This window comes from Alligator sinensis, unplaced genomic scaffold (assembly GCF_000455745.1).
Source record: "Alligator sinensis unplaced genomic scaffold, ASM45574v1 scaffold82_1, whole genome shotgun sequence".
Classification (NCBI taxonomy): Eukaryota; Metazoa; Chordata; order Crocodylia; family Alligatoridae; genus Alligator; species Alligator sinensis.
In genome coordinates, this window is record NW_005841860.1 from 1,359,608 (window position 1) to 1,367,679 (window position 8,072).

Sequence of the window (8,072 nt, forward strand, 5' to 3'; positions counted from 1 at the left end):
CCCGCCATCGCCAGTGAGGGCACGGCGGCGTCGGGCTCGGCTGCAGTACGAGCGGCCATGTCTGCTACGGGCACCCCCGCCCCGGCTGGCAGAGGCTCTCTGGGGAGGGCGGAGGGGGAAGCGGCGTCCATCTTAAGTGAGGGCGACCTGTTGTCAGCTCGGGGCCTCGCTGGCAGCCATGTTTGTTACGGGCGAGAGGCCACTGCGCATGGTGGGACCAGCCCGGCGGAGAAAGGAGGCGTCTTAGTGCAGCCCGTGGCGGCGCGGGGGGAGGGGAGACACTTCTGGACAGGCAGTGGCTTGGACAACCCCGGGTGGTGCCTGCCGTAAGGGCGGAGCCCGGGCTGGACCATAGAGAAGGGAGTGCTGGCAAGAGCGGCCGCCCTGCAGTGAGGCGAGTCGTAGGGAGAGCGGGGGTGGGGCTTTAGGCCTTATTTCCTCCAGCTCTAAGCTGGGCCAGATAGATTCGCTTGTTTTTTGAAGAGCAACTTAGTACTTGGGAATGAAAGGAGCTGTACACATGCAAAGAAGTATCATGGTGGTTATGTTCGGTGTAGGAGGCTGGGAGGCATTTCTGAGCACACCAGCACTGCACAGACCCTTTGGGCAATTGCAGTCTGTGCTCCTGCCGCTGTCACCCCAGGGCAGTCTGCGAGTGTGATATTAGCTCCTTCTCTTGAGGGCGCTCTGATATGCGCAAGAAAGCATGTCAGCAGGTGGAGGGAAGGACATAGATGCCCGCCCTTGTGTGAATATTCAGCCGCTGAGAACAGTGGCAGGGGATGATACGAATACAGGCCTGTCTTGGAAGAAGGCAGTCTTCCTAGAAACATTTAAGTCAACTTTCGTCTGGCTATGTTTTTGCGGGCTGGGACCCAGTGTCCTTAGCATCAGCATTAATCAGATGGCAGTTGTAGGACTCCTGAACCTTTGCCCTTGTGGTCTGCAGCATTGTGAGGATGAGGAGCAGAAGATAAGTTATGCTGAAGCAAAGTCAAGTCACACAAGACATGGTATCTCTGTTCTGGGGCTGTTGGCTCATACCTAGATCCTGAGTACTCCATCCTGCCATATCACTTTAGGGTCAGGGCTTACTTTAGGATTAGCCTGGCTCAAAACAGCTGCAAGCCCCATTAGAGGAGAGGCCTCTCTTTCTAGTTTTGAAGAAGTGCGTGCACAAGCAGCAGCCTTCTTCCACTGGGATTTTTTCCTGTTCCTCTGCAGACATGTAGCCAGAAACAAATTTGGGAGGGCAGAGAAATTTCTGGGGCAGACTGGCAATTGTGGCAGAAATGGCCCTTGCTGTGTTGCACTAGAGCAGAGCAGATGAGGACAACCCCAGTCTGCTGCTAAGCATTTGGGTCTGTCTAGACCAATGGTTGTCAAATTCTTTCTGGACTTGAGGCACCCCTCCATGCTTTTTGTGAACAGAGTGGCACCCGATATCAAACACCGCATGTTACAGTGCTTACCTCCTTTCACAGGGCTTACTCAGTATGCGTGGGAGATTGTCCAGGCAGGGATGAACCTAAGCCTGGAATATCTGCTTATCTTATCTGTTTATTTTCTTACACCCTTCAAAGGATCTGGTGGCATCCCGGGTGCCCCAACACCCTGGTTTAGAATCATTGACCTAGATCCCTGTATTGGGTGTGGGACAGAGATGATGTCCCAAGCAAGCACTTTGCTTTTTTGGCCAGACCCCTGGTATCTGGGAACTACTCCCTCCAGGATGAATAATTTAAAATGAGGAGCTGCAGAGAGGGATTTTAGGACTATGGCAAGGCCAAGGAAACCTGGGACTTAGGGTTTAGGAGAAGGAACAGCTGTCGTAAAGAGTGAGTTTTTTATGCTGACATTTTCTGTCATTCTATGATTTGTGGTTGCCAGCTTTCATCAACTGAGAGGCTCACACAGTGTCATACCAAGGGAGAAGCAAGTGGGGTGACCATCCCAGGCACCAAAGTGAAGAGGTGCCAACAGGCACTGCCCAGCTGGGGCGGGGCGGGGCATGCGATGGAGCCGCAAGCAGCTCATTTGGGGGGGCGCTGGGAAGGGAGGAGTGTGGCTCCTGCTGCTGTGTGCACTCCTGGGCCAATATGGGGGAGGAGGGTGCCCCCTGGATCTGTGCACAGGGCAAGGGTGGCCTGCCGCTGTGGGCTTTGTCCCCAGGCACCAAACTTCCTTGCCACAGTACTGGGCTCATGTGACTAGCAGGAAAAGTCACTTTAAAAAGGGAGGCGGAGGTGGGGGGGGGAAGGGGCAGATCCAGCTGACAATGACTTGTTCATTTGTTTTGGCTAGAGCCTCTTTTCCCTTGTACAGTAAATTTGTGCCTAAGCTGGGATTACAGCTCTCCCAATAGACATTTTCTGTCTCTAACAGAGCGTGGGGAACTTTGTCTTATCCTGCTTCATTTTGTGTTCAGTAGTAATCTTGCTTCCTAGCTGCCAGTTGCCATATAAACTGCATAGCACTAGTACCACCACATGTACTTTCGATCCAGAGAAGAATGGAACAGGCCAGAATTTTCTGAAAGAACATTTATCCCGTAGAAAGTACCATGTCATCAGCATTAGGACACGCAGGAACTGGCCCATTTCAGCAACATTTTTATTGCCAAAAAACTCCCAAAATGAAATGTTTGGATAAGGTCTAACAGAACATTTTCCTTTTGAAATGACTTACAACATGAGACACGTTTCTAGATGGAATTGTTTAAAAAATACAAATTGTGAATGAAACGTTATAATTTTATCAATCTAGTTGACCCCAAATAATACAGGATGTTTTGGTGGGGATGATGCTAGAGAAACCAGCAATTTGCACGTAACATGTTAGCCTTGCCTCTATGGAGCGTCTGCTGGCTTTCAAAGCTTTGAGGAACAGCCAACATAGCAGCAGCCAGTAGAGGTTGCTGTAAGATCTAAAGCTTGCAAAGAAGAATTTTTCCAACTATTTGAGTTAGTCTAATAAAAGATATCAGATTTACCCAAAGAACCTTGTCTGCCTATGTCCTTAGACCAACACAACTACGACCTATACCCATGTAAGATCTAGGAATTAATTAAACCAGCCAGGAAAGGGCCTTGGAAGCCCCCCAGGAATTATGGCAAGGCGCGGGCCCTTCTCATGTGAATGTAGCCATGAGTGACAGGCCTGAAGCCAGAAGACCATCTTCCTGCATTCTCTGCTCCCTGCCTCACCCCATAGACAAGGTTCTCTCCGGAAACCTCCAGCGCCATCTCCATGCTGTAGTTCAGGAGTGCTAGTTTATGGGCCTGGTTTCTACCTGGTCACAGGTTCCCCAATGCCTTGGCTCTAGGCTGGCCATCATAAAGGACATTCTGGTTTTCTGCTACAAGAAAAAAATAGAGGACATAAAGGCATCCAGTTTCATATCAATAGAAGACAAAGGACAACCGGACTACCTGGCTCTGCCCTCAGCTTACTTTTTGTGATGACCCATCCTGGAGAGCGGTGATCCCTTCTCTGAAACCCTCACTTTCCCACAGAGACCAGAGCATTTATAGAGCCCACAGCTTTGCAACCCCTTTTCCTCAGGTATCCTAGGAAAAATCCCAAAGGAAAATTAAAAACTGTTCTATTTTAGAAACAACTCCAGTGGCCAAACCCATTTCTAAACTTGAGGTAATTAAACTGCTGAAAATAAGTCTAATCAAGGGCTCTCACTGGTTTTGCTAACATAAGTTCAGTTGAATCAGTGCTGGAACCAGTGGGAATGTCCTGGAACATTGCTGGGTGCAGTTAAGGCCAGTGGCAGAGGCCTCCTTTACATGGAGCAGAGCTTTGTCAGAGTTCTTTATGTCAGTCTGTCCTCCTCAAACGCCCCTCTCCTCCGGTTGCTCTCCAGCTTTCATTGCTCTTGGTTTTAGTCTCTAGCCATCCCAAGAGGCAATGGGCTGTAAGGAGGCAGTCTGGTGCTAGTTCACAGCAGAAGGCAGGGAGGGTTCTGCCATGTCTTGCTCTTCTGCCTCATTCACGGATCACGTCCCCATTTGTTTGTGACTGACCCCCACCTGCAGTAGGGTTTATCATTTAACTGCTGAAGTCACTGTTAAAGGCTTCTCTCCATACCACCATGCACTGGACAGTCCTAAATAAATTTAGAAATGGCCTATATCAAACACTCTATTTATACCATCATAAATCCACTGATTTTTATTCCTGTCTCTCTAATTGAGACATTGTATGTGGTGCCTGTTATGGTCCAGGCTTGAATGAGATATTAGTAAGCATTAGGGCAGGTGTATTGATGGCAGGTGAAAACTAATAGATTAGGTAGAGTTGGAAATTCCCTGTCAGTTGTCGATGCCCTGTTTTTGATAAAGCTGAAAGCCCAGGGGGTATTTTTTTCAATACGAGCTGACTTTTTAGCCTGTGTCTGTTCTGTCTGAAGTAACCCTACTCTGGTCTTGGATCTTTTTGTCTGCTGTCTCCGTTCTTTGCAGCCTTTTGTGAGGTGTCTCATACAGTGATATCAGCTGATTCCTCAGAGCTGAGACTTTTTGGCTCCTCACGAATTGTTCATGACAGCACAGCCTGGCAGAGAGCTGCTTCTGGCTGCTGCCAGTGCCTTAGCACTTGCTTGATACCTGTTTTGATTTGTGATAATGGCTTTGAAAATGTCAGTGATTTTTTTTAAGGTGTAAAAAGCCAGTGTGTACACAGGAGGGAGGCTAAAAATAGAACATTTTGTGTCATAAATACCATGGAGATGGGAAATGACTAAGCAAAAATGCCGTGGGGACGTAGTAACCTTGAAACTTAGTAGCTTTTCTGTTATTCAGCATTCCCTTCCTATTCAGTTGCTCTAAAGTCCAACGCACTTCACATTTTAACCCATTCATATTGTCCTCTCAAAGATGCTCTTTTGCTTTGGAGACTGGCTTAGTTGGTGGTTTGGTTTAGAAACCACCTAAATACTGCACATACTTATCTTCTTTGCAAGAAGGGGTAAAAGAAGAGCTCAACCAGTCATCTATTTACTTATTATTTCTTTAGAGCAATCCTTCCTGGGGAAGATGGACAACTCCATGCCTTTCAAGTGAGACTTGTGTTGCTTAATGTTTATAACAGAGAACTTGGGCTATGTCTGGACCACACAGCTGAGATACCTTGATTTAACTCTGAATAATCCATGAGCTTCCCTGAAGGGTTATGTTCATTTGGGATGTAAGTGTGCACCACTCATAGACCGGCCAGCGCACGTAAAAAGAGCCAGCCTGAGGGGTGGCTCGAAGGTTTGTGTGTAGATTTATGGGCCAAACTTAAGTCAACTCTGCTGTGAGGGTAAGCCCTCAGTGTCAACCCCGCAGGCCAACACTTTTAAATTTGGATGCCTAAATTTCAGAGCCTCTATAAAAGCAGCTGATTATTTAACAGGCCACCTTCTTGTGAGTGTTCAGCACCTCTAAAACTTAGGGTCCAGTCCAGTGTCAAGTTGAGGAGTAGAAAATACAGGAAATGTTAATTATGGAAACTTAGTGGCAACACAGGTCTCCATGCTCCATTTCTCCACTGGAATTTCTTATCTATCTCAGAGATGTCCTGCAAGTTTCAGTGTACAGTAGTAATGAGAAGGGCTGTACCAATGAGGAGTGTGATTTCATTCCCTTCTCTGTGTGAGTATATCTCCTACAGTAACAACAGTGAGTGCAGTGCCAAGTGCTGACAGCTTTGTCAGGATTGGCTTTAGCTCTTGCATCACTGTTGTGAACATCAGTCATGCTTCACTTCTTGCATGCAGGGAACCTCTGCAGCTAATTACCCACAGGAGGATAGCTTGGGTGTCAGCTGCACAATTGCTCCTGAAAGCAAGGAGTGAAAGAGCTTCCCAGTGAGGAAAAGACCTGTGAAATTTAACAAGGCTCCATTTCCTTTTACAGCAACAATATCCTCTCACGCACCTGAGCATGAGCCAGCCTAGCTGCTCAGTTTGTGCCGCATGACAGCCTGCAGTCTAAATACAGAGGCTCAGTTCCTCAAACCCAACTGGTAAAAATACTAATTATGCACTAAACAGGCAATCCCTGGAGCTGGCTATGGGCTAGCAGTGCCCTGCTATGAGATCCCACCGCATGAATCCAGAGCCCCTTCAAGTTCTGGCAGATGAACTGCCACAAAAGTGTTTTGGAATAAAAGCAGTTCCTGATAGCCAAAGCCTAATACCTCCCTCCAGCCCAGCAGTATTAACAAACCCTCAGATGTCCACAAGGCGTATAAGTCACAGGAGCACTGTGGTAAATGAAACCGTTCAGCTACATTTGCAAACTTGCCTCTAAACCAACATATGCATTCATTCCACATGCACCTGTGTGCAGACTCCGAGTCTGGAGCCAGAGAACGCCAACGTCTCTTTGATTTATTTGTTTCTCTAAGTACTGATAGAGAAAACAAAATGCCCGTATGTATTTGTGTGCTCAAGGCCCTACTACCTTCCTGCTTCTCCCTCAGGTCAATCTTGTGTTTGCTGTGCACCTTTGTTTGTACAGTGCCTAGTGCAAGGAAGCCTCAAGCGCCATGAGAATACAAATGATAAATCCTAGGGATAACTTCTCTCTATGCCAGCTGCGTAGGTCTGTGAGCTCCTCCTGGATGCGCAGGGATGTACAAACATAGAGCACACTTACAAAATGTGGCCCAGTGTGTAAGGCCCTATTATTACAGTAAGTAACAAGGCAGCTGTCACTGTGTATTACCAGCCCTTTTTATACGACAAGTGATATCCAGAACAATTATTTTAAAACTAGTCTAACCTTTCAAGAGAAGGAGAAATTTACTTATCCTCAACAATGCCTCTGGAAAGAGTCAGCAGGAACAATGACAGGCCAGCTTTTATAACAAGCTTGATATTCTGTGTGTGGATTCCAAAATGCTGCCTACACGCATCCTCTCCCCGGCAGGAGGATTAACTCAGTGGATTACAGTTTCCCTTCAAAGAGACTAGCCAGTGTTTGGAGGGTTACGTTGTTTCACTAGTAATCTATCCACAGCCCTTGAGGAGGCTGAATGGGAGGGGACAGAAATCTTGCTTAGCATAGGGGAAAACGTGGTTTCAGCTCCTCTTAACTCATCACTCAAGGTCATTGACATTCTTTCATCTGAGTCTGTGCAGAAACAGCTCCCCAGCAGATCACTAGATGCAGGAAGCTATTGGAAGAAATGATCATCTGCTGAGATGTTTGATATACCAGACTGGTTGTGGTCCATAAGGATCCTATATCATTAGAGGGGGTTGGCCAGCTTCAGATGCTGAATCCTAGGCATAATTGCAGGGAAGCCCAGCCAGACTCTTTCTCCCGGGAGCTGGGGAACCTTCAGCCTCTTGTGGTGCTCTAGGAGGGTGGGAGATATGGACCACTGAAGTTGGGTGCAAATTGGGAAGGGAACCTAACCCAGGTGACTGCCCCCCCCCCCCCCCCCCGACCGCCGGGGCTGTGGTCGATCCTAGGTGTCCCTTAGATGACATGTGCTCCTGTATTGAGCTCATTGGGACATTCATGGACTAAGCAGGTATTTTGGCAGCCTGGCAGGTTTAACTTGGAAATGCAAGCAAGAGAAAAGAAATGGGGGTTTTAGCAGGTTTGGACCCAGATCCACACCATAGGCTGCTTCCACCTGAACTGCAAGATAAACTCTTAGTAGAAGCAGACTTCTGTCTTATGTGTAGACCAACCCGCAGCAAGAGAGAACATGCACGTTCCCCTGGGCAACATAACTACTTAAGAGGCAGCCACAGAATATCTGGCATCAGGATCCCTGGATTCTGTCCCCAACAAAAGCAGTGTTTGCAGATGGGATAGCCAAGACCACCCATTTTCTGATAGGCAGCATGACTGACTGTGGGAGAAAAAGCTGGCAGAAAGCTAACTTATCTGTAAAACAGGAGAAAGGATACTTGCCTACCTGCAGGAGATGAATCCTGGCTCAGTGAGGACTGTGAAGTCAATAGAAACATTAGAACAATGGTTCTCAACCTAGTTATGCTCAAGACACCCCTCAAAATAAGCCAGCTCTTAGTTTTTACTCTTTTTTGACTGCAGAAAAAT

At 47.5% G+C, this 8,072-nt stretch overlaps 1 protein-coding gene across 1 annotated transcript in view; it reads right to left on the reverse strand.

Moving 5' to 3' along the window:
- The window catches only part of SNRNP48 (small nuclear ribonucleoprotein U11/U12 subunit 48), a 19,286-nt gene extending 19,120 nt beyond the window's left edge, over window positions 1-166 (reverse strand). Inside the window, exon 1 of the mRNA XM_006016523.3 lies at window positions 148-166. The gene's annotated coding sequence lies outside the window, so the exon portion shown is untranslated. The remainder of the gene's footprint in view (window positions 1-147) is intronic.
- Window positions 167-8,072: the final 7,906 nt, after the last annotated feature.